Source organism: Amblyomma mixtum, chromosome 3, assembly GCF_055824585.1.
Source record: "Amblyomma mixtum isolate Tamu chromosome 3, ASM5582458v1, whole genome shotgun sequence".
Lineage (NCBI taxonomy): Eukaryota > Metazoa > Arthropoda > Arachnida > Ixodida > Ixodidae > Amblyomma > Amblyomma mixtum.
Window position 1 is genome coordinate 20,210,173 of NC_143014.1, and position 27,014 is coordinate 20,237,186.

Here is a 27,014-nt window from a genome sequence, read left to right on the forward strand (position 1 = left end):
TAGGTAGGTAGGTAGGTAGGTAGGTAGGTAGGTAGGTAGGTAGGTAGGTAGGTAGGTAGGTAGGTAGGTAGGTAGGTAGGTAGGTAGGTAGGTAGGTAGGTAGGTAGGTAGGTAGGTAGGTAGGTAGGTAGGTAGGTAGGTAGGTAGGTAGGTAGGTAGGTAGGTAGGTAGGTAGGTAGGTAGGTAGGTAGGTAGGTAGGTAGGTAGGTAGGTAGGTAGGTAGGTAGGTAGGTAGGTAGGTAGGTAGGTAGGTAGGTAGGTAGGTAGGTAGGTAGGTAGGTAGGTAGGTAGGTAGGTAGGTAGGTAGGTAGGTAGGTAGGTAGGTAGGTAGGTAGGTAGGTAGGTAGGTAGGTAGGTAGGTAGGTAGGTAGGTAGGTAGGTAGGTAGGTAGGTAGGTAGGTAGGTAGGTAGGTAGGTAGGTAGGTAGGTAGGTAGGTAGGTAGGTAGGTAGGTAGGTAGGTAGGTAGGTAGGTAGGTAGGTAGGTAGGTAGGTAGGTAGGTAGGTAGGTAGGTAGGTAGGTAGGTAGGTAGGTAGGTAGGTAGGTAGGTAGGTAGGTAGGTAGGTAGGTAGGTAGGTAGGTAGGTAGGTAGGTAGGTAGGTAGGTAGGTAGGTAGGTAGGTAGGTAGGTAGGTAGGTAGGTAGGTAGGTAGGTAGGTAGGTAGGTAGGTAGGTAGGTAGGTAGGTAGGTAGGTAGGTAGGTAGGTAGGTAGGTAGGTAGGTAGGTAGGTAGGTAGGTAGGTAGGTAGGTAGGTAGGTAGGTAGGTAGGTAGGTAGGTAGGTAGGTAGGTAGGTAGGTAGGTAGGTAGGTAGGTAGGTAGGTAGGTAGGTAGGTAGGTAGGTAGGTAGGTAGGTAGGTAGGTAGGTAGGTAGGTAGGTAGGTAGGTAGGTAGGTAGGTAGGTAGGTAGGTAGGTAGGTAGGTAGGTAGGTAGGTAGGTAGGTAGGTAGGTAGGTAGGTAGGTAGGTAGGTAGGTAGGTAGGTAGGTAGGTAGGTAGGTAGGTAGGTAGGTAGGTAGGTAGGTAGGTAGGTAGGTAGGTAGGTAGGTAGGTAGGTAGGTAGGTAGGTAGGTAGGTAGGTAGGTAGGTAGGTAGGTAGGTAGGTAGGTAGGTAGGTAGGTAGGTAGGTAGGTAGGTAGGTAGGTAGGTAGGTAGGTAGGTAGGTAGGTAGGTAGGTAGGTAGGTAGGTAGGTAGGTAGGTAGGTAGGTAGGTAGGTAGGTAGGTAGGTAGGTAGGTAGGTAGGTAGGTAGGTAGGTAGGTAGGTAGGTAGGTAGGTAGGTAGGTAGGTAGGTAGGTAGGTAGGTAGGTAGGTAGGTAGGTAGGTAGGTAGGTAGGTAGGTAGGTAGGTAGGTAGGTAGGTAGGTAGGTAGGTAGGTAGGTAGGTAGGTAGGTAGGTAGGTAGGTAGGTAGGTAGGTAGGTAGGTAGGTAGGTAGGTAGGTAGGTAGGTAGGTAGGTAGGTAGGTAGGTAGGTAGGTAGGTAGGTAGGTAGGTAGGTAGGTAGGTAGGTAGGTAGGTAGGTAGGTAGGTAGGTAGGTAGGTAGGTAGGTAGGTAGGTAGGTAGGTAGGTAGGTAGGTAGGTAGGTAGGTAGGTAGGTAGGTAGGTAGGTAGGTAGGTAGGTAGGTAGGTAGGTAGGTAGGTAGGTAGGTAGGTAGGTAGGTAGGTAGGTAGGTAGGTAGGTAGGTAGGTAGGTAGGTAGGTAGGTAGGTAGGTAGGTAGGTAGGTAGGTAGGTAGGTAGGTAGGTAGGTAGGTAGGTAGGTAGGTAGGTAGGTAGGTAGGTAGGTAGGTAGGTAGGTAGGTAGGTAGGTAGGTAGGTAGGTAGGTAGGTAGGTAGGTAGGTAGGTAGGTAGGTAGGTAGGTAGGTAGGTAGGTAGGTAGGTAGGTAGGTAGGTAGGTAGGTAGGTAGGTAGGTAGGTAGGTAGGTAGGTAGGTAGGTAGGTAGGTAGGTAGGTAGGTAGGTAGGTAGGTAGGTAGGTAGGTAGGTAGGTAGGTAGGTAGGTAGGTAGGTAGGTAGGTAGGTAGGTAGGTAGGTAGGTAGGTAGGTAGGTAGGTAGGTAGGTAGGTAGGTAGGTAGGTAGGTAGGTAGGTAGGTAGTAGGTAGGTAGGTAGGTAGGTAGGTAGGTAGGTAGGTAGGTAGGTAGGTAGGTAGGTAGGTAGGTAGGTAGGTAGGTAGGTAGGTAGGTAGGTAGGTAGGTAGGTAGGTAGGTAGGTAGGTAGGTAGGTAGGTAGGTAGGTAGGTAGGTAGGTAGGTAGGTAGGTAGGTAGGTAGGTAGGTAGGTAGGTAGGTAGGTAGGTAGGTAGGTAGGTAGGTAGGTAGGTAGGTAGGTAGGTAGGTAGGTAGGTAGGTAGGTAGGTAGGTAGGTAGGTAGGTAGGTAGGTAGGTAGGTAGGTAGGTAGGTAGGTAGGTAGGTAGGTAGGTAGGTAGGTAGGTAGGTAGGTAGGTAGGTAGGTAGGTAGGTAGGTAGGTAGGTAGGTAGGTAGGTAGGTAGGTAGGTAGGTAGGTAGGTAGGTAGGTAGGTAGGTAGGTAGGTAGGTAGGTAGGTAGGTAGGTAGGTAGGTAGGTAGGTAGGTAGGTAGGTAGGTAGGTAGGTAGGTAGGTAGGTAGGTAGGTAGGTAGGTAGGTAGGTAGGTAGGTAGGTAGGTAGGTAGGTAGGTAGGTAGGTAGGTAGGTAGGTAGGTAGGTAGGTAGGTAGGTAGGTAGGTAGGTAGGTAGGTAGGTAGGTAGGTAGGTAGGTAGGTAGGTAGGTAGGTAGGTAGGTAGGTAGGTAGGTAGGTAGGTAGGTAGGTAGGTAGGTAGGTAGGTAGGTAGGTAGGTAGGTAGGTAGGTAGGTAGGTAGGTAGGTAGGTAGGTAGGTAGGTAGGTAGGTAGGTAGGTAGGTAGGTAGGTAGGTAGGTAGGTAGGTAGGTAGGTAGGTAGGTAGGTAGGTAGGTAGGTAGGTAGGTAGGTAGGTAGGTAGGTAGGTAGGTAGGTAGGTAGGTAGGTAGGTAGGTAGGTAGGTAGGTAGGTAGGTAGGTAGGTAGGTAGGTAGGTAGGTAGGTAGGTAGGTAGGTAGGTAGGTAGGTAGGTAGGTAGGTAGGTAGGTAGGTAGGTAGGTAGGTAGGTAGGTAGGTAGGTAGGTAGGTAGGTAGGTAGGTAGGTAGGTAGGTAGGTAGGTAGGTAGGTAGGTAGGTAGGTAGGTAGGTAGGTAGGTAGGTAGGTAGGTAGGTAGGTAGGTAGGTAGGTAGGTAGGTAGGTAGGTAGGTAGGTAGGTAGGTAGGTAGGTAGGTAGGTAGGTAGGTAGGTAGGTAGGTAGGTAGGTAGGTAGGTAGGTAGGTAGGTAGGTAGGTAGGTAGGTAGGTAGGTAGGTAGGTAGGTAGGTAGGTAGGTAGGTAGGTAGGTAGGTAGGTAGGTAGGTAGGTAGGTAGGTAGGTAGGTAGGTAGGTAGGTAGGTAGGTAGGTAGGTAGGTAGGTAGGTAGGTAGGTAGGTAGGTAGGTAGGTAGGTAGGTAGGTAGGTAGGTAGGTAGGTAGGTAGGTAGGTAGGTAGGTAGGTAGGTAGGTAGGTAGGTAGGTAGGTAGGTAGGTAGGTAGGTAGGTAGGTAGGTAGGTAGGTAGGTAGGTAGGTAGGTAGGTAGGTAGGTAGGTAGGTAGGTAGGTAGGTAGGTAGGTAGGTAGGTAGGTAGGTAGGTAGGTAGGTAGGTAGGTAGGTAGGTAGGTAGGTAGGTAGGTAGGTAGGTAGGTAGGTAGGTAGGTAGGTAGGTAGGTAGGTAGGTAGGTAGGTAGGTAGGTAGGTAGGTAGGTAGGTAGGTAGGTAGGTAGGTAGGTAGGTAGGTAGGTAGGTAGGTAGGTAGGTAGGTAGGTAGGTAGGTAGGTAGGTAGGTAGGTAGGTAGGTAGGTAGGTAGGTAGGTAGGTAGGTAGGTAGGTAGGTAGGTAGGTAGGTAGGTAGGTAGGTAGGTAGGTAGGTAGGTAGGTAGGTAGGTAGGTAGGTAGGTAGGTAGGTAGGTAGGTAGGTAGGTAGGTAGGTAGGTAGGTAGGTAGGTAGGTAGGTAGGTAGGTAGGTAGGTAGGTAGGTAGGTAGGTAGGTAGGTAGGTAGGTAGGTGGTAGGTAGGTAGGTAGGTAGGTAGGTAGGTAGGTAGGTAGGTAGGTAGGTAGGTAGGTAGGTAGGTAGGTAGGTAGGTAGGTAGGTAGGTAGGTAGGTAGGTAGGTAGGTAGGTAGGTAGGTAGGTAGGTAGGTAGGTAGGTAGGTAGGTAGGTAGGTAGGTAGGTAGGTAGGTAGGTAGGTAGGTAGGTAGGTAGGTAGGTAGGTAGGTAGGTAGGTAGGTAGGTAGGTAGGTAGGTAGGTAGGTAGGTAGGTAGGTAGGTAGGTAGGTAGGTAGGTAGGTAGGTAGGTAGGTAGGTAGGTAGGTAGGTAGGTAGGTAGGTAGGTAGGTAGGTAGGTAGGTAGGTAGGTAGGTAGGTAGGTAGGTAGGTAGGTAGGTAGGTAGGTAGGTAGGTAGGTAGGTAGGTAGGTAGGTAGGTAGGTAGGTAGGTAGGTAGGTAGGTAGGTAGGTAGGTAGTAGGTAGGTAGGTAGGTAGGTAGGTAGGTAGGTAGGTAGGTAGGTAGGTAGGTAGGTAGGTAGGTAGGTAGGTAGGTAGGTAGGTAGGTAGGTAGGTAGGTAGGTAGGTAGGTAGGTAGGTAGGTAGGTAGGTAGGTAGGTAGGTAGGTAGGTAGGTAGGTAGGTAGGTAGGTAGGTAGGTAGGTAGGTAGGTAGGTAGGTAGGTAGGTAGGTAGGTAGGTAGGTAGGTAGGTAGGTAGGTAGGTAGGTAGGTAGGTAGGTAGGTAGGTAGGTAGGTAGGTAGGTAGGTAGGTAGGTAGGTAGGTAGGTAGGTAGGTAGGTAGGTAGGTAGGTAGGTAGGTAGGTAGGTAGGTAGGTAGGTAGGTAGGTAGGTAGGTAGGTAGGTAGGTAGGTAGGTAGGTAGGTAGGTAGGTAGGTAGGTAGGTAGGTAGGTAGGTAGGTAGGTAGGTAGGTAGGTAGGTAGGTAGGTAGGTAGGTAGGTAGGTAGGTAGGTAGGTAGGTAGGTAGGTAGGTAGGTAGGTAGGTAGGTAGGTAGGTAGGTAGGTAGGTAGGTAGGTAGGTAGGTAGGTAGGTAGGTAGGTAGGTAGGTAGGTAGGTAGGTAGGTAGGTAGGTAGGTAGGTAGGTAGGTAGGTAGGTAGGTAGGTAGGTAGGTAGGTAGGTAGGTAGGTAGGTAGGTAGGTAGGTAGGTAGGTAGGTAGGTAGGTAGGTAGGTAGGTAGGTAGGTAGGTAGGTAGGTAGGTAGGTAGGTAGGTAGGTAGGTAGGTAGGTAGGTAGGTAGGTAGGTAGGTAGGTAGGTAGGTAGGTAGGTAGGTAGGTAGGTAGGTAGGTAGGTAGGTAGGTAGGTAGGTAGGTAGGTAGGTAGTAGGTAGGTAGGTAGGTAGGTAGGTAGGTAGGTAGGTAGGTAGGTAGGTAGGTAGGTAGGTAGGTAGGTAGGTAGGTAGGTAGGTAGGTAGGTAGGTAGGTAGGTAGGTAGGTAGGTAGGTAGGTAGGTAGGTAGGTAGGTAGGTAGGTAGGTAGGTAGGTAGGTAGGTAGGTAGGTAGGTAGGTAGGTAGGTAGGTAGGTAGGTAGGTAGGTAGGTAGGTAGGTAGGTAGGTAGGTAGGTAGGTAGGTAGGTAGGTAGGTAGGTAGGTAGGTAGGTAGGTAGGTAGGTAGGTAGGTAGGTAGGTAGGTAGGTAGGTAGGTAGGTAGGTAGGTAGGTAGGTAGGTAGGTAGGTAGGTAGGTAGGTAGGTAGGTAGGTAGGTAGGTAGGTAGGTAGGTAGGTAGGTAGGTAGGTAGGTAGGTAGGTAGGTAGGTAGGTAGGTAGGTAGGTAGGTAGGTAGGTAGGTAGGTAGGTAGGTAGGTAGGTAGGTAGGTAGGTAGGTAGGTAGGTAGGTAGGTAGGTAGGTAGGTAGGTAGGTAGGTAGGTAGGTAGGTAGGTAGGTAGGTAGGTAGGTAGGTAGGTAGGTAGGTAGTAGGTAGGTAGGTAGGTAGGTAGGTAGGTAGGTAGTAGGTAGGTAGGTAGGTAGGTAGGTAGGTAGGTAGGTAGGTAGGTAGGTAGGTAGGTAGGTAGGTAGGTAGGTAGGTAGGTAGGTAGGTAGGTAGGTAGGTAGGTAGGTAGGTAGGTAGGTAGGTAGGTAGGTAGGTAGGTAGGTAGGTAGGTAGGTAGGTAGGTAGGTAGGTAGGTAGGTAGGTAGGTAGGTAGGTAGGTAGGTAGGTAGGTAGGTAGGTAGGTAGGTAGGTAGGTAGGTAGGTAGGTAGGTAGGTAGGTAGGTAGGTAGGTAGGTAGGTAGGTAGGTAGGTAGGTAGGTAGGTAGGTAGGTAGGTAGGTAGGTAGGTAGGTAGGTAGGTAGGTAGGTAGGTAGGTAGGTAGGTAGGTAGGTAGGTAGGTAGGTAGGTAGGTAGGTAGGTAGGTAGGTAGGTAGGTAGGTAGGTAGGTAGGTAGGTAGGTAGGTAGGTAGGTAGGTAGGTAGGTAGGTAGGTAGGTAGGTAGGTAGGTAGGTAGGTAGGTAGGTAGGTAGGTAGGTAGGTAGGTAGGTAGGTAGGTAGGTAGGTAGGTAGGTAGGTAGGTAGGTAGGTAGGTAGGTAGGTAGGTAGGTAGGTAGGTAGGTAGGTAGGTAGGTAGGTAGGTAGGTAGGTAGGTAGGTAGGTAGGTAGGTAGGTAGGTAGGTAGGTAGGTAGGTAGGTAGGTAGGTAGGTAGGTAGGTAGGTAGGTAGGTAGGTAGGTAGGTAGGTAGGTAGGTAGGTAGGTAGGTAGGTAGGTAGGTAGGTAGGTAGGTAGGTAGGTAGGTAGGTAGGTAGGTAGGTAGGTAGGTAGGTAGGTAGGTAGGTAGGTAGGTAGGTAGGTAGGTAGGTAGGTAGGTAGGTAGGTAGGTAGGTAGGTAGGTAGGTAGGTAGGTAGGTAGGTAGGTAGGTAGGTAGGTAGGTAGGTAGGTAGGTAGGTAGGTAGGTAGGTAGGTAGGTAGGTAGGTAGGTAGGTAGGTAGGTAGGTAGGTAGGTAGGTAGGTAGGTAGGTAGGTAGGTAGGTAGGTAGGTAGGTAGGTAGGTAGGTAGGTAGGTAGGTAGGTAGGTAGGTAGGTAGGTAGGTAGGTAGGTAGGTAGGTAGGTAGGTAGGTAGGTAGGTAGGTAGGTAGGTAGGTAGGTAGGTAGGTAGGTAGGTAGGTAGGTAGGTAGGTAGGTAGGTAGGTAGGTAGGTAGGTAGGTAGGTAGGTAGGTAGGTAGGGTAGGTAGGTAGGTAGGTAGGTAGGTAGGTAGGTAGGTAGGTAGGTAGGTAGGTAGGTAGGTAGGTAGGTAGGTAGGTAGGTAGGTAGGTAGGTAGGTAGGTAGGTAGGTAGGTAGATTTTCAGATGTGGCTGAAAGGGCTGAAAAGGGTAGTAAATACTCTTTTTCCACTTATCCGCGGTTGACAGGTCAGACCGCCAGCCCTCACCCATGATCACGCACGCTACCGAGCGCACGCCGACCACGCCCAGCATTACTCACGAGGAACATAGAAACGACGACATTGGCCGACACCAAAAAGAATTTATTGTTGCAACAATAATCACGTCGGTCAGCAACAAAATGAGCCAAGGAATCGAGGGCGTCCGACTCACGAGGGGGCTTAGGAGTGAATGTTTCTCCTTTCGCTTAGGAGCCAAAGGAGAAACTCTGAGACCGAATGGCATGATCTTGCGGCAAATGTTTCAGCGAGGTCTCGCAGCGCGGCGGAGAGCGCACTCCAAGCCGGAACGTCCGCGCGCGCGTCGGGATCCCAAGACCAAAGAAGGAGAGAGTCGTCTTCGTTCGCCCGCAACAATCACGCCGTCTTTGTCGCTAGTGTCGCAAATAAGTGAAAAACCCAATCAAACCTAAGGAGACGTAACAGGGCGAGTTTCTACAGCTCCCCAACATTAAAGTGGTTGTGACATGGTCTACCAACAATTCGCTGTTTTACGTCGCAGCTACTAGCCACGTTTTTATAATGCATACTTAAGAAAGAAGTACGGCTCTACGCACTCATTGAGCTAGAAATTGCAATCATAAGTTATCGGGTGCCCTACCACAGGCAGCGACGCCCATATTGAAGCAGCCTGACAGAGATGACATCATGACCCGAAAGCGCCGTCGTCTGCTGCAAAACTGCCTCGGGCATAGTCGATGCGGAACAGAGCGCGTGCACTCAAGCCCGGCCGTGGCATATTGTGAGACATTGCAGTAGAACACAGAAAAGGGGAGGACAGAGACCTTTGTCCCTTTGTCTTAGGGTGTAGGCTCGTCAGCACTAAAGTTTAAGAAGCTCTACTCAGCACGAAGTGACCCCGTATCGTCTTTCCACCTTCTCTCCTCCGCGCCCTTAGCCCGAAAAACCCCTCCTAGCTTTATTTATTATTTACAAAATACTGCACGCCGAAGTCGAAACAGGAAGGGCATACATGAAACGTAAAAAGATGAGTTTTAGAGCAAGCGTGTTGCCGCGAATCTTTGTAGTGTTTGTGTATTCTTCAAGGCCGCCCACACGCCGCCTTATCGCTTCGTCTGTGATGCAAGACACGTCCAGATTTATCTCGATTGATCGCATCCAGGCGGAGCCGATTCTACGTTGTTCCGGAATGTTTTAGTAACTTCCAAAGCTTTATCTCGAAAGTTCGCTATCAGCTTTAAAAAGAGCATGGCCGAGAGCGGCGGGCATTCTGTTCGACGACCGCAGAGCACGCTTGTTGCTTACGCCGCCGCCGAGTGATTCAGTTATTTGCGGGCGCAAGTCACGGTCACGGTCGCCGTTATTCCGGTGCCCCCGCGCTCGGCGAGCTCGTGACTCAGTTCCGTTTGTCTGACGCGTGGGTGCAGCTTCACGGGGATGCCTTTGGAGCGACGTGGGAGAGAGCGCAGTCAGCCAGTCGGATTGACAAATTCTATTTTCCACCAGAGCTCGCTTCTTTTATCGTCAGCTGCGAGGTTCTCGCGTTCCCTGCCGGCACGCCGGTGATTTCCGATCACCACGCCTTGTCAGTCAGGCTCGACTTTGGTGAGGACACCCCACGTACTGTTACGTGGCGTATGGACACGAGCCTACTGGCAGACCCGGAAAGCGTGGCGTCGCTGCGTACGGCGTTGGCCGCATCGTGCAAGAGCTTCGTTGCAACTGATTCATGGGACACACTCAAGACTCGTTGGCAGGCAACTCTGGTGGCGGCCGGTCAAGACCGCAGACGCCGGGTAACTCATGCACTGAATGACACCCTCAAGCGCATCTGTATAGTGCAAAGGGGAGCACCCTTAACCTTTGCCATGAGCGATTACCTGAGCCTGCTTAAAGCACGCTACCACGTGTTACTCTGCCAGTCATCACGGGCAGCTAGTCGCGCACACCAGCTCGGGCGACCTATATCAGACCCGGCTGTGCTACGACACGTACGTGCAGGCACGGCAGAGGAATTTGCTCCCGCTACTGTGCCTTTCGTGACACTCCCAGACGGCACCCAAAGCAAAACCACGTCCGATATCTGTACGATCTTCGCAAGCCACTTCTCGAACCTGTTCTCTACGGGCAGTTGGCTACATCTCGAAGATGGTTATGACGGGCTTCTACAAATGTTTTTTTGGAAACTTGCCACAAGTAGCTGAAGAGCTGCATGAAAACCTTTGCGCACCAGCCACAAGCCAAGAGCTGCACGCCATCCTGCAGAGTATGAATGCAGCCTCTGTCCCCGGTCCAGACGGCATTCGAAAAAGTTTTTATTCAACGTTTTTTTACCAGATCCAAGGAGAGCTGCTGAAGATGGTCAACGGCTTCCACGCGGATGGGTTACGTCCAAACTCCTTCCGCGAATGTCGGATCATACTCCTTCCGAAAGCGGGCGGTGACCCCTCCGACCCGCAAGCATGGCGGCCCAAAAGCCTCTTAAACGCAGACTACAAAATCGTCACATCTTTACTCAACAGAAGAATGCGGACGGTTCTGCCTCACCTAATTCACCGGGCTCAAACCAGCAGCGTGCCTGACCGCTCTGTGTTTGCTGCATTGGCACTCACAAGAGACCTGTTCACTTTTGACAACAGGACGGGCTTCACCGGCTGCTTTGTTTCGCTTGATCAGGCGAAAGCATTCGATCGGGTGGAACACTCGTATCTGTTCGGGGTCCTCGAAGCCTTCGGATTTCCACCGCTAGTCGTCAACAGGCTGCGCTTACTTTAAGCGGACCTGAACGCTCGTCTCTCCGTAAACGGCCACCAGAGCGCTCCCTTCTCAGTCACCCGGGGCATAAGGCAAGGATGCCCTCTCTCCCCAACGTTCTTCGTGTTATGCCTGGATCCGCTCATCCGGCGCATTAACGACAGCCCATCCATTTGCGGCTTCCCTCTGCCTGGTCACGGCCAAATCAAAGTTTCGGCCTACGCCGACGACGTGTCGCTTTTTCTCAAGGACGAGGATAGCTACGCCTCTTTTTCGAGGCTGTTTCACGAGTATAGCCAGATATCCGGGGCCCTATTGAACAGGGGAAATAGCAAGGCACTAAGGTTTGGCACCGTCACACCGAACCTTGCGGGCGAGGTGGAGTGGGTGCAGGGAGTGAAAGTCCTGGGAGTAGTATTCCTCGCCAGCGGAGAAGTAGCCCGCGAAACCTGGATTAACCTCCGCACGAACGCTGAGAAACGCCTCTCGGTGGCGTACACTTTCCGCCTTTCAATGGCAGAGCGCAGCTATATTTATTTATTTATTTCAAGTTACCCTCTTGGCCCATAGGGCATTACAGAGGGGGAGTGATGCAGTGAAAAAAAAAACAGTGCAACATACATAACAAACAGTTCGAAAGAATGTAACAGAGACAAAAACAGAGACAAAATTGTGAAGTCCACAGTCCTAGACGCATGTTTTTTTTTGTCGCCCGCGTCGCAACTCCACCGCGCATGTTTGCACGCAGGCTAACCATGGCCTGTTTTTCTTTCGTTTGGGCAGGCAAAACCGAGCTTGTGTCACGGTTGTTCATTCGCCTTCCGTCGTACATGGGTCGGTTCAGTGTACCTTGCATCCGCACCATGTGTAATGTGCTCGCCTTGAGAGGTGTACGCGATCTTGTGCGCAACCCAGACTATCCCGGGAGAACACTCCTCGCATACTTCCTGGGTACAGCGCGTAACGTGTTTTTTACACAACACGGGGTTGGCCCTACAGCCGAGCAGCCACCGGCATTTTTTGTTAATGTGCGTCGCACACTGGCGTCGTTGTCTGCCAGCGTGCCCGATCTGGATGTTGATGAAACCCTGCCCTCCAGGATGTGTGAGGCACTAACGTTAGCAGAGCTCACCCGCGAACAACTCCAGAAAAGGAGACGGGCGCGCTGGCGCCAATTGACCTCACCTGAACTTCCTGCAGATATCAGGCACTTCGGCTGGTTGCGAGGCTGGCGGGTCCTGCCCACAAGAGACCGCCTTGCGGCGTGGGGCGTGGCGCCCTCCGCCCAATGCCTGCAATGCGGTCTCTTAGAAACATTGCGGCACGCAATGTTCGACTGTGTAGTGGCGCGCACCTTTTGGATACTAGTGTCAAGGAAGTTTGTAACCCGCCTGGAAGCGCGCACTAGTTCACGCGAACTGTTTGCAAATATGCTCTTGTGTGTCGGCATGTTCGTTTTGTGGGGGCAGCGCGGAGTGGCTTCCTTAAATGGCCGTCCGCAAAGAGCGATGTTTCCGATGTTGCAGCGCCTCCGCACGCGCCTCTTTGAGCAAGCATGCGTGGACGCACTGTCAATGAGCAAGGCTGAGTTTTTGCGCAAGTGGTCGACGTACTTCATCGCCCTCCGCGGCGGTCGAGTGTCGGCCTCATTACTGCCCTACTGATGTGCTCAGTGCAGCGGCACTGCGCATGTGCTTGAATGTTCAGACCTTTGAGTTCAACCGTTTTGTTTTGTATTTTTGTTGCTTTTGAAAAAAAAATAAACTTCTCTTTCCACGCCGCCGCCGACTCATACAGTTCTTTGCGGGCGCAAGCCAGTCCTAATAAAGGGTATCGTTTAGAAGCCGTCCTAGCTGTTTTCCTGTTGGCCGGACTGCAGTCACTGCAGCAGAAAAATCGTTCCACAGGAGGTGGAATACTAGCTGTGGGAGCAGATTTTAGACAGTAGGAAAGATACTGTAAATTCTATCAAAAAAACCTTACACCGAAACGCGAAAATCCCGCAGCTTCCAGTTACGCAGAAGGCCAATAGTCAATACTGACTTTTCGCTGCGAACATGAATTTCATCGCCTCCAGAAAAAACACGGAACACAGCTTCTAGAACGCGGGCATTTTGCGATGTTGCTGGGGAAGAAGACGATGATTAGTGGGCCGGCTGTCTGACACCGGTCCGTAATTTTCGGCTTTATTTTCTCACTTAATAGGTTTTGCAGTCTTTTTTGGCGTGTGTCCTCGACGTGCGACGACCTGGGGGTCCCTGTCCACCGGCAAAAGCACGTCAAGCGACCTCCTCGGCGCTGTGCGCCGTATGCACGCCGACACAGAACATTACCACCAGCTGAACTCCATGCTGCACTGATGGCAGCAGCGGCAACGGCGAGTCCAGTGTCCCCTGTAGTTGCGGCTACAGACCAGGGCCCGCAAACAAGAGACTGCGCGACGACCAAGCCAGCAACGAGCCTCTGACCGACCATCCAGAGGATATGGACCAAGCATCGTTTACAGTTGTCTTGTACAAGAAAAAGAGAGCTACCGGTGTTCCTGAAGTCTTCAGGCCCACCGAGGTAGGAGGAAGCCTATGGAAAGCCAACCCTAACATTGTGGCTTTGGCGGTTGTAGCATCGGCTCAAGAAAAAGTCCTCAGCCATCGAATTCACAAGGACGGGAGCTTGATGGTTACAGTATCGACGCTGCCCACCGCCAACCGTCTACTCACGGTAACTAAGCTGGCTGGAGTGGCTGTAGAAGCCCGAGTCCCATACTCTTACACGGCAAGTAATGGCAAAATACAAGATGTACCTGTCACATACTAAAACGAAGATCTGCAGGAATATCTACGCGACCAAGGTGTCCTTTCAGCAATGAGGCTAACCGCCTACACTCCTGAGGATGGTAGAAAGATCAAAGAGGTACGCCGTCGCACAGTTATATTGGATTTGCAAAGGATGCACCGCTACCAAAACGAGTAACGCTTGGATTCTGTAGTTACCCTGTAACTGAATACGTCGGAGCAGCAACTCAGTGCTATAAATGTCAGAAGCATGGCCACATATCAAGACATTGTACCGGCCCCGTGCGCTGCAAAGTGTGTGCTGGCCCCCACTCGCACACAGAATGCACTTCGAGAGCGCAACCTAAATGCGCTAACTGCGGTGGCCCAGAGCCTGCTTCCTACGGAGGGTGTTATAAAAAGAAAGCAGCTACAGTTGCTCGCACGGCAGAGCAAACACAAGGGAAGCCCCCTAAGGGCCATGAACCGTTTCCTAACCCCGACGTGGTTTTCACGACTACGGCAGCTCTTTCCGAGCATCAGTCAACACAGCGTGGCAAAGCAGCTGACAAGACCTACGCAGGTGCGGTAAAAAAGAAGCTCTGGAAGTCCGTTGCTTCTTCTCCATCATCAAAGCTACTGCAACACACTGCACAAGACCCGACAAACAGCGTCGTTCGCTCTGAGCCTAAGGCGCCACAACATGACAGGAAGATCAGCGGCAGGCAGCAATCCCGTAGCTCTGAACAAGATATCACATGCCTACTGATTCCGATGCTATTGGCAGCCATCAAGGCTCTTATCCGTCCAAACCCCTCGTCAGGCAGACTCCCAGAAGTAGAAGGTGTCCTTGCAATGGAGCTGTTGGTGTCGGTCTCCTACGCTCCGCAGGGGCGTAATACCACACTTCAGTAATCATGGCTTCAACAGCGAGAACTTCACCACTGCTGACAATCCACATCTTTCGTACATGCACCATTTTCCATTGGAACGCTTGCGGGCTACGCTCTGAACTCTCAGATTTCCGACAGCACGTACGAGCGTACCGCTTCCGCTTCATAGTCACCTGTGAATCACGTGTCGAGGAAACTTTCCGACTGCACGGATACTACTTCCATCATTCACAACGACCAGATAACGTCAGCAGATTGCTGATAGGCTTTCGCAAGGATATCCCGGCTTCATCGGTTGATGTCCCGCCTCATAGCGACATTGAATACGTGTGCGCTGTCACAGTTATTGCCGGACAGCAGTACACTCTGATTGGAGTATATCTTGAGGCAGGCACGCCATTTGGTGCTTTGAGACTTGAAAACTTGATAGCATGAACGCCCTCTCCGTATATTATTTGCGGAGACTTCAATGCTCATAATGAAATTTGGGGCAGCTCACATACATGTGCCCGAGGTGCCAAGCTTGCAAAACTTCTCTCCAAACATTCAGTTCAGCCATTAAATGACGGCAGCATCACCTACCACCGAGGCCCGACGACTACCAGCAGCATCGACGTGACATTTGTCACAAGTTCATTCGCCCACAACTTTGGCTGGTGCACTGATTTGGAGACACGCTGAAGCGACCATTACACAATCCTCGTATCGGCTTTCCGTGTGCAGAGGAACCCAAAGAAATTCCTTATAAAATCTACAGACTGGAACGCATACAAGGACGCTGTAAGCAGAGGAGTTACTGCGGCAACTCGCAATGAGGAATTAGCATCAACAATGTCGTATTGTCTGAGAGCGAGTACACAAATTACAGCTAAAATGATAGCCTACCTTCAAATGATGATACATTTCAAGGGCTTTGCGCTATACGGAAGCGAGCTGAAAGGAAAGCTCTGCGCACAAAAAGCCTCGATGACCTACGTGCATGCCGACGGGCACAACGTCACATTCGACGCTACATGGATAAACTCAGTCGGCAAAAGTGGCGTGACTTTTGTTCTACGCTGGATGTGCGCCAACCAGTAACCAATATTTGGCGGATAGTAAGAGGTATGCGCGCGCCGCTTCAACAACTCCAACCCTTCGCTGCACTCTCCCTTCACGAACAAAAATCTATAAAAGAAGTCTCAGAAGAATACTGCAGGCTACTGTCGGCAGGGTCAGGGCATTCGATACTTTCCGCAGATGGTCAATCAGGCATCCCAAAGGCGGCAGTGCCAGCGTTAGACCTGCCTTTCACAATGGAAGAACTATCCACAGCTATCTCGGAGACAAACAGACACACGTCTACGGGTCATGATGAGGTGACCTATGACGTCATTGCGAAGCTACCCCACACCTCCCGTCTTCGACTCCTGGAGTATTACAATTCTTCCTGGATGGCTGGTGAGGTCCCCACGGAGTGGAAGCTGGCGAAAATTGTGCCCGTTTTGAAACCTTGTAAGCAGCCAACAAGCTACTCATCATTCCGGCCCATTGCCCTACTGAGCTGCGTAGGTAAGCTCATGGAGCGCATGATCTGCTAACGCATAACTTGGTTCCTAGAAAGCCGAAATGAGTTCCCCGAGAAATGAACGGGTTCCGTCAAAACAGGTCTGCGAGTGACAATATCATCGCCATCGTCTCATCACTTGAGGAGTACCTTCATGCTGGGTACATCCCGACAGCCGTTTTGCTTGACATCAAGGCCGCCTTTCACTCTGTCTTTCACCATGCAATTCTCGCAGCCTTTGCCAGTCTTGGCCTTGGAGGAAAGCTATACAAGTGGATTGGGCATTATTTAAAGGAACGGAAAATTTTTATGGCTACTCCAAACGGTCCAACACGCTTTCACGCAGTGAAGAGGGGCGTACCACAGGGAGCGGTGCTCAGCCCTGTCCTGTTCAATATTATTCCTATACACATAACAACAATCCTTCCGCGAGAATTACGCATAACGATTTATGCTGATGATATCTGTATCTGGACCGCATCACGTTCGCGCTATATTCCCCAGCAACGTCTTCAGAGAGCGCTATTGCACATTTCGATGTACCTGGCTTCCAGAGGTCTTCGTCTCTCGCCACAAAAGAGTGTTGCAATGGCGTTTACAAGAAAAATGATGACCCGATATCCGCTGCTCCTAGGCGGACGATCGCTACCATATGTACGATCTCAGCGATTCCTGGGGGTTGTAATTGACTATAATCTGTCATGGTCACCTCAGATCAAAAAGCTCCGCGAGAGGATCACTGCAGCATCGCAAGTGTTCAGGTTCATGGCGGGAACATGGTGGGGTAGCAGCTGCCGATCAATGCTTCTGCTTGAAAAAGCCTACGTTGAAGGAACCTTGCGCTACTGTCTACCAGTGCTTCAGAGATTATCTACATCAAGCAATAAGACTCTCGTTCCCGCACGGAACTGCCTGCGAATATGCCTTGGCCTCCCAAAGGGTTCCTCTGCATTGGAACAGTAGCGGAGGCAAGATGTCTCCCACTAGAGGTGATTTTCGCCCAGGAAACTAGGCGTACCCATCTCCGCCATGTCCTACAAGGGAAGAAGCACTTCCTACACCGTGTCCACCTAACTCACAGGAACTCTAGCTTTGGCCAGGCAGTGCTCCTCTCCTCTAAAGGTGAAGAAGTATGTTCCAGGTGTGAATGCAAAAAGCAGCATGCCACAGGCAGCGCTTCTGCAAGCTACTCTCGCCTACTTAACCAAGGAATATACGCAGCACACTCATATCTTCACCGATAGTTCAACTGCTAAAGAAACCTCTTCCTGTCGCCTTTATGTGCCCTCAACATGCCATGCCCTTTCTTACCAGCTGCTGCGGAGGACATCCTCTACGACAGCTGAGCTTCACGGCATTAAGGAAGCTGCTCCTTACATCCTGCGCCGAACCGCCGGCCGTTGGGTTATCTTCACCGATTCAAAAGCATCTCTGCAGATCCTGGCCAACCTGCTGAAGAAAACGAATCACCAGCCAGTTTCTTTGGACATCGGGTATCTACATCATTTAGCTATTGCCGCAGGCCACTGCATAACATTTCAGTGGGTACCTGCTCACTGGGGCATTCTGGCTAAAGAAAAAGCACATGAAACGGCCAGTAAGGGCCATCAACATCGAAGATACATTCTAACTTTTTTCACGAAATCTGATGCGTCCCAAATGGCTAAAAGATTTGCTTCCGAAGAAACGTATCGGCTTTGGAGTTTGCCAACACATCAGTACCAATTTCTTCACTCAATCGACCCACATATTAGATCAAGACTCTCACCCAGAATTCCTCGCCATCTGGAAACACTTTATCACCGACTTCGTCTGAATGCTGTATATACAAACGGCTTGCAATACCGTTTTGGACAAATGAACAGTCCGCATTGTGACAACTGTGCCTCGATAGAGACTGTGGAACATATCCTGCTTGAGCGCCCTGCGTATGCTAACGAGCGTGCGTACTATGAACATTGCATGCAGAAGCTCTGCCCAGTGCCCCTAACAATGGAGAAAGTTTTAGGTTCCTTAGCCTGCCTTAGGCAACAGAGACTTGCAATGAACTTTCTATTTACATATTTAAAAGGCATTGGACATCTCGATAAGCTTTAAATTCACTTGCACGTTACCTTCATGCATTCTTCATGCAGTGAACTTCGTCAGCCCATTTGTCGGACTATGCACTCCATCATTCCATAGGTTACATCAATACTCGCCGTTGCATCCTTAGTACCCATTTCACGACTGCATTTTATCTGTTTTTTTAACCTTTTCCATACTAATCTCCTTCCGTCTCTGTCTCCCAAATTTCCCTCCCTACGCAGAGTAGCATGCCAGCGATATTGAAACGCCGGCTAAATTCTCTGTATTCCATTAAAGAGTTTCTCTCTCTCTCTCATTACGCGGGGAAAATGCTCGTCGTAAAAAGCACGCTCACCACAACCAGTGCCACTTAGAGTGATGATTTTTTCGGCCATTAACCAGTTGCTGTAAAGACTCAACCATCCCAATTATTAGGCGCATGCAGGCACAGATCCATTGAAAAAAATCACTTCGAATAAATAGGTGTTCACACGTGAGCAATATGGCGTAGAGACCAAGAATCTGATGTCACTAAGAGCAGACTCACAATCATAGATAGGCAGAGACCAAACTGACTTGCAATCAGACACTGCAAGTCATTAGGTTGCCTGCATATCTGGTGTCGAGTCAGTTGCTCTTAAGATGTGCTTAGAATCAGCAACCCTCCTCAATGCTTAGATGAGCCGAACGAAATTTTAAGGGCATTTTATAGGCCTCCTAATGCTGACGTCACTTTCTTAGGTAAAGTTAATGACTTTCTCTGCGAGTCCAAAAAACATTTACGCAACATACTATTAGGCTGTGGTTTCAGTATTAAACCGATCCACTCTGAGCATTGTCAAGTTATGCAGAACTTTTCGTTGGCATCATTTTTTTCGTGAAATAATGGAGCTTGTAAGGTAGCTTAAGCGCACTCAAATAGGCACCGCGTCTGTATGAGGCTTATGTTTCCACCTGGGGAAATATGTCGGGAATTAAAAGTGCATGTCATAGAAAACATTTCTGAGCGCAAGATTAAATGCTTAAAGCTACATCTAAACGCTGTCACGAAACGCAAGAAAGAAAAACGTAATTTCCGAAATTTACTCGTGGTGGCAACGCTGGGATTCTGAATGCGCTTGATGGCTTCTTTTACAATTTTATTTCACGTTGCGAGTCGAGTCAGGTTCATACTCTCTCGATTGTTCATGGATAATTTTCGAGAACCTTGTTCTGAAAAATAGCAAGGAATGTGTACCAAGTAGTTCTAAAATTTTGAAGACCGCTGATCTGTGGATGACCAAAGAAATTGTGCACCTAAAATGGAAAACGAAAAAGACGAGAAAACAAATCCGGCAGAGCCCCTCCACGGCTATCGTTGTGAACCTTACAGCTACAGCTCGAAAGAAGCATAAAAGCAACAAAATTACCATGTTATAACCATGAAAAAATTTATCCCCTCATCAGCTACTAAGTGTTGGCGACATTTTTCAACCGGAAAAGATTTCTTTTGGCGTATTTCCATAGGAGATGTAACTATGTCAGACAAATCACTAATAGGGAATTCTTTCATTCAGTTTTTCTGCTCAGTATTCGCAGATGAAGATGGCATAAACCGCAGTTTGCAGTCCATAACGCCAACCCCCAATCCGCCATGTATAATAGTGAGCTGCTTTTTTTTTTAATTTTTATATCCCACATCAGCATATACAGGGTATTTCAGTTATGACAGTCGTCAAATTTTAAGAATAGGGTTCCTGAATAGGAAGACCGATTTTTTAGGCATAGCACTGTCAGCGGTGTAGTGCATCAGAATGCAGCTAATACATGTAAACCAGGCCACACACAGCCGAAACCGAAGCCGCACGCCTGTCAACAGCTCTCTGACTGCTCGGGGCTCCAAGTTGGAAGCGTGCTTCCAGGCGTGGCAAGCACTCTTTCCGGCGTGGCAAGCACGGTTCCTTCCTTCTGCGAGCCCAATATTTCTCGCGCTGCAGCGGTGACGATAATGGCATTTTCGAAATCCTATAAGCGGATTTGGACATCACTTACGCTCGGGTACAAGCCTCTCAAAAATAAGGAGCTTAACGCCAGTAGGTAAAAAGTTGACAATTCAAGCTTAGTTAACCAGCCTGCTAGTTAGCACGTCTTAGCTGTATTCTGACGCACTACACCGCTTACAGCGCTATGCCGAAAAAAGCGGTCTTCTAACCGAAAACGCCTACTTTCAAAAATTGCTGACAGTCTTAGGTGAAATTCATTCATTCATTCATTCATTCATTCATTCATTCATTCATTCATTCATTCATTCATTCATTCATTCATTCATGCTTTTTATTCACATACCAGGGTGTAAATAGAACACCATTTGACCTTTTCGTCTTCATGATTAGATGTGAGTATACCTTAAGTTTTCGCGCAAAAATATGATGGCTGCTAAGCTCTTATTACTGCTCGATAACTCACCTATTCTTCAAGCTACTGCCTTGTATGGATTACAGATCCTGCTCCGTGTTCTCTCCTGTCAGGATACGAGCGTTATTCGATACTCTATGTCCATCACCAGAATTTGGTGATCGCCCAAAGCTTTGTGGCACTCCTCATAATATCTGGACGGTTGTAGCTCTAAACGTCACCAGGTACAATTTCTAGTTGCGGGCCGTCAGCGTGCCGACATTCTCCTCCCCGTAACAGTTCTGAGCACCACGTCAGCCATTGGCGCCTGGGGGCTAAAGGGTATCTGCGGTCCTGATGCGTTAATAGGTTTACAACGGCGGCCAATTACTTTCACGTTAAACGAATGCTTTAATTTGCGCCGAGGAGCCCCTTCATACCATTTTTGTGCTTTGCACGTAGCCTCTTTGGTCTTCGAAATTGTGCGAGATTTCAAGCCGCACCACTAGGGCTAAGGGAATGGGAAGCGTATAGTAGCACATGAACGGTATCCATTCCCTGGTGGCCCGCCGCGGTGGCTCACTGGTTGGGGAACTCGGCTGCTGACCCGAAAGACGCGGGTTCGATCCCGGCCGCGGCGGTCTGATTTCAATGGCGGCGAAATTCTAGAGGCCTGTGTAGGTGCGATGTCAGTGCGCGTTAAAGAACCGCCGGTTGTCGAAATTTCCGGAGCCCTTAACTACGGTGTTTCTCAAGGCATGGGTCGCTTTGGTACGTTATACCCTAATAGAATAAACCAAACCATTCCCTGGTACTTTCTTGTGAGAGTACTTGCAACACCGAAATATGCTATCACCACTCTTGTGCAGCTGTACTGTATTGACCGTTAAGAGAGCAATTACAGGGACAGTTTGTAGTTCATCGCGTGGAAACCGCGCTGTACTTAAACAGACAAGACACGCTTTGAGGACAATAGACAAAGCGCGAACTTTCAACTGAGTTGAAAGTTGGTGCTTCGTCTGTCGTCCTTAAAGTTTGTCTTGTTTGTTTAAGTACAGCGCGGTTTCCGCACGCTGTATTGACCGTTGCTTCGAGCAACCTGCAATAATTTCTTACAGGTATAGCGGGGAACTCGACTTAATAAAAACAGACTTCGTTAGACTTGCTCTTAAAAGACAATAAGACAATCTAGGCTATCTTAAAAATCAATCCAGGAAGGCAATGCGTCATTTCTAAGCATGGGCATAAGCTACTGCAAGAAATGCACCAACTCAAGAAATGCACCAGCAACGCAAGAAATGCACCAACTCGCCTCTCAGGCCGTCATGGGCAGATGTCTTTTACAATAACTTGCGGTGGGCAGCACAGTCGAACACTTTTTCGAAATCTAAGAAAATAAGATCTACCTGGCGGTACTTGTCTATGGATGCTGCGAAGTCATGCACTGCCTCAGGTAGCTATGTAACCGTTGATACTCCCTTGCGGAAACCGTGCGCTGCTTAGAATTTACTAGGTCGTGCTTTTGGAGAAAAGTGTTCAAGGACGATATGTCTCGTTATTTTGCCGCTCGTGCACAACAGGAAAAGTGTCTTGCAAGTCGTAAGAAGCATTTGGTTCCTACTTTCGGTATTGCTGTAATTTTTGCGTACTTCGAATCAATTGGAAGTGCTGCTTCGGGCAAAAATTTTCTAAAGATTAAGGACAGATATTTAGAAAAGCATTCTACGTACCTTAAAAGAAACGTATTCGGTATCTCATAAATTCATTGCGATTTTTCGACAGGAGCCCTCTTACTATGAACTTGACGGTCAAGTGCATTCTGTTCGCTATATCCAAAGTTCGTAGTAAGTGGACTGTTCCTAGCAGCCAAGCATATTAGGCCCGCCAAAATTGGCGTTTATCTCCTCAAAAACTGCGTTATGCATGTTTGCTTGTTAAAAGCAGACCCTACCACAGCTCTTTCCAGGCTCTTCAGGGCGGCCATGTTCTCCTCGTTGAGACCCTTGCTGCCGAAAATAAGCTTTAGGGAAATGACATAACTAAAACGTCTATAGCTCCGCCTCATGTTTGGAAGAAGTAGAGGTGGTGAGCGCTGCCAGACAGAACACCCATGGCTACGTCTCAGAGCTGACGCGTTCTTCAGCTGACCGCCGTGTTCTTTCGCAGGCATCGTGGGGCTCCTTCAATAAACGTGGATAACTCTTTACATGTCCACGGCAGCTGGTGGCGGGATGGCCACATTAATCTTATTTCTAGTGGTCGGGGAGTGCTCGTACTGGGCGTTCAACGTCTTCGTCAGCGTACGTAGCTCTGCGATGTTGTTTGTGGTCCGTAGGTACCGAGTAATACAGGAAAACATATGGCCAGGAACCGTCAACGACGTGGTGCCACAAACCTTCATCAGTCTCATAACGTGTGTTTTCGAGAGTTTCATCTAACATTACTACGCCCATGCAGCGACGAAAGTAGCGCGGCTCTCTTGGCGCAGAATGTATCGGCGGCACTCTCTATTACCTGGCTCTGCCTGCAAGTGGTAGCAGCCCAAAAGGTGAAGCCGAATGGGCAGGCGGCGCATACAGCGTGACAAACATGACCAACAAGACATTAAACTTCTCGTATGTCTCTGTTGTTAGTTGATGCACGACTTTGGGTAGTAGCTTCGCTTTCGACGATGCTCCTATCTCGCGCCCAACGCGCTTCTTCTTCTACTTGGGGTGGTTTGCCCAGCCGGCGAACGCGCAGGCAATGATTTCCTTTGTAGGGCATCGGCGCGCGTTTGGCCGGAGGCTGTAGTTAATGGTTAAATGCTGTTTTTTGAGACGACATGTCCTTTCTGAGGCTGTGTCGTGAGGGCTGAGGCATTCCTCGATCTCCGCGCTTGCTGGAAGCATGAAATCTTCAACTTCGGCGGAAGTTTTCGACGCCTCCTTCGCTATAGTCTATAACCGAGTGGTTTGGCCAAAGTTGTTCTTTGTATCCGAGACGAATCGCCATTGCCCTAATGCATATTTTGACGGTTGCACCACACTCGTTCGCAATAAGCGAGCGTTTGTTGTATCTGCGGCCGTTACAAGTGGGCTCGACAATGGGTGACATTAATGGCTAATTATGGATTAGCTGCCAGATGAATTAGCTTCCAGCTGCCAGCAAACTAGCTGGCAACCGTAAAGGAAACTGAGAACCGCAGCGTAGGGGAGAGGAATGTGTCAAAAACAGCTCATGGTAGAGTGCATAGAAAGCAATATCCTAAAAATCACGAATATTTCGCTCTTTATTTGCATGAACAGGAAGCGTAAACAGAAAAGCTTCAATAGAAGGACTAAAAGTGCGTGCTCCTATATCGGCATCGTAGATAACCTGCAGTTGTCAGACAAATTAAAAGTAGTATATGCAAAAATGTGGGCTGTTATTATAGTTTCGATGGTAAGAGAGAGAAATTTGTTGCCATGAAGCAGATAAACCAGTTACCGTTAAAAGAATCTCTTCATCAGTAAATATATCACTTGAAGAGCGATAATCTGTCTCAGCCTAAAAAAAAAACAGAGTTGGACGGAGGCAAACTCACGCGGACTTGGCTAAAATATTCAGAGGTGCGCAATAAACACAGCAGGCAAGTCAGCTTAAACTGTCGCATAATAGAAAGGCCAATTAGAAAACACCCCAACATGCAAGACTAAGAGTTCAACTGCAAAATTTCATCAGGCGGAGATAGAGTAGCTGAGGAGTTCTATACTGAAGTACAAAAAAAAATTGAAGCAAAATAGGGAGAGACACTTCAAAATATTGGCACTGACGATATATAAACTCCGGCAGTGTTGAACTTGGCTGCATAAATCGGCGCAGTGCCCTACATCTGATGCCTCTATGCGGATATTTAACCGGTTTATTGGAAACAAAAGCATAGGCAGGGTATATTTTGTTGCGAAAAAGCCATCGCAGCTAACATAGCCCCTTTCTTTTTTCGGCAGCAAGCGAATCGAAGGAGTGATCGAGTGTTGGAATGCCCCAGCTTTTCCGATCAAGCCGGGCACAGCTGCGGGTAACAGCGCCGCCGAGGCGCAGGGGACGAGTGATAAGACTGAGCAATGGCCCGCGGCGGAGCTCTGATGGCGCGAAACAGCGACGATCGAATCAGTCCGACGGAGCGCCGGTGCTGTTCGGTAGGCGAGCGCCCCCGTCGTGTCGCGAGAGGAGCCAACTGCCGCAGCCTAACGCCGCCGACTTGCGCGGCCAACCCTGCCGTGGGTGAAAATCAGGCCTTCCCATCCAAATGATACTGCCCAGTTGAGTAGAAATCTCCCACTGGCTTTTTGACTTTCGTTCCGTCATTGTGAGCTGTAGCGCCAGAAACCTCGCTTCTTCCTTGTCTCTCTTTTGGGGAAGAATGCTTATGAGCACTTCGTTACAGTATCGCATAGAATTGCTTGTCTTTAAAATACTTAAACCTGGTTTATTCGGCATTAGTTATGTCTGGGCGTGGTAAAAAGTGGCATTCTACTACGCCCACGCAAAGATTCTCACATGGCCGGCGTAACAGCGAGGCAGCTCCAATCTGAGCTCATTAATCACGCGCTGGCTTAAAAGATGCGGCAGTTTGGTTAATGGTGCCGAAGAACGGCAGCCTGCCGACACATCTCACTTCCAACCGTATGGCGTGTCAGATAACGCCTGCCTCTGTACTCGTTTTCCTTTCTCCGCGGGGATGAGCGAGCGTCAGTTGACGGCGACACATTGTTGACGCGAGCCAAGGGCACGCGTTTACGCGAAATTTCTAATCTCCGCGTCCACATTGTACGCTTTGCTCGTGAAGACAAGCATGGCGATTATCATTTGGTAGGAATTTAAGGGCGAACTGCATTAGTGGACCACAAAATAAATGCGCTTCTCTAGCTGCTCTCCCTAGCGCTGCCGTCAGCAGCAACCATTCTCAAGTACTTCCTTTTTAAAAAAGTGCGCCAGCACTGAAACCCCTGATCTAAGATTTAACCCATGCTTGTCTGTCGGAAGCCTCTGGCAGGCGGCAACCTGCCCACCGGGTTGCGGGCAAACTGCCAGCAGGCTTTATGGACAAGTATGCAAAGCACTTTACGGGAAAACACTCTACGGCCGCGAATGGGTTTTCGAACCTGCGTCGGCGCGAACGGATTACATTCGCTGGCCACTGCATTATACCACTTCGTCATCGGCGCAGCCGAACATCCCGCGTGTTTAACTGCCAGCCTCTCGGGATGCGCTTTGGAAGTCGTCGTCTTCGTGAGCTTCCATCCGTGCGCAATGAATCCAAAACACACCGCTATCGCCTTGCCCTCTTAAACCCGAAACTAAAAGTGCCAGCGCACATGATTCGCATTTGGCCTGACCATGCTGAATGGACCGTCCCTCAATGGTCACGCAGCCCGGAGAAACAGCTAAGTGGCCCAACTGACAGCCAGCAGACATCACGTAAGCAATCGCCGCAGCCCGGTCGTTTGATTTACGAGGTCAAAATAATTGGCCTTCAACGCATGCACTTAGTTCAATTCCGACCAAACCACCATGCGCCAAACAAAAGCCACCATGTAGAACACAGCTCAAGCGAGAAAAATGGAAACATTCTGCGAGCACATTTTGTTTTGTTATAAGTGCAACAAGTACATATCTACGAGGAGCAGTAATTTCGGCTGCAGGGAAAGAATGGACACAGTGCTCCGCAAAATGTGCAATAACCGTGCGAAGGCAGAGCTGAGGATCCTCATATCTCCGCTGTAGGGCGCAGCTGCTTACAAAACACAATGAAAACCCCCCAGGGTACACGTTGATGGCCACTGGCGTCGCTAACGTGTTTGGAAATCCTGTTGAACTGCCTTTGCGATGAATTATTCCGCCTGCAGCGGTCTCTCAGTTCCAAAGGACTGTATCAGCCTCCCTTTCTACCCGCTAGTAGCTGGAAGGTTGCAGCAACCACGTGATGACAGCTGTAAAAGTAAACGACAGTTGGGTTTCCCGATATAACCAAGTAGAAATGGAACGACAGTACCGCCTGCTACCTATGGTGGCACCGATGCGTTGTTGAAGCTCCGGCAAGGAGGGCTTCCACCGAGAACTTACGTGCGAGAAAGAATAAACGGCTTGATTCTTCTCGCTGCTGCAGCTGCTGCCTCATCGACCTCCATCTCGCGAACTCACAGAATCGGCTCTTGGGATTCTTGTTCGCATGTGATTAACTTTTGGAGCCATTCTTTATCGCTAGGCAGTAACAGTTGTCCTTTGCGTGCTCAGAAAACGACTACTAGGAGTCACGACTTTTCTATTTCATAGAAGAGGTGTAAAGACAGGCCGGAAAGTCAAGCTTGCCGGAGCCGCATCTTCCCGAGGCAACGGCAACAGATTGCGCATTTCAGTAATATACAAAGCAAAAGAAACTTCAGACAAGGACTATCTTGGCTCTCGAACAGTCAAGCGAGGCATAATAATGAATAAATAATAACTTCCACACACAACTGCATCTAAAATTTAAAGCCCGCATCATAATTGAGAACATAGTCATCAACATAAAATAAAGCCTAATGCGCACAGATTAGGTGCATTAACGACACAATTGTTCATTATCACGTAGGAATAGCTGTAAGATGGGAATATTTCAATAGTTACCATATCACCGCGTCTTCCAAGTGAAAGTGCCTAAATGTGCGAGGTAATTTGCGCATGGTTCTTCGTTGACAGCTGTGTATGCGTTAAAACTAAATATGCCAATTTTACACAGTGACGAAGTTTGGGGTAAATACTGCAGGTAGTGTATGTTTTTGTATTTTAAGAATGCACCAAGTTTTCGCTTCTTTATTTGTTTGCTTGCTTGTCTGTTTGCTCCTTTTCTTGCTTGTTTGGCGTACTGAAGGGTTCCGGGAATTTCGCCAACCTGGCGTTCTTCAACGTGCACTGACATCGCACAGAGCACGGGCCTCTAGAATTTCACTCCCATCGAAACGCGACCGCACCCGTCGCCGGGATCGAACCAGCGTCTTTCGGTCAGCAGCCGAGCGCCGCAACCACTGAGCCACCGCTGCAGCTTTCATCTTAGCTTGTAGGTGCATGCATTAGCAGCTGTTTACACTGGTTTCAAGCGTGAAAATGTGTGAGGTCTTACACGCATGAAAAGTTTTCGACAGCTCGTAAACACCATCCTTATAGCGGTGGCGCTGGTCAACACTCTCAAGGTT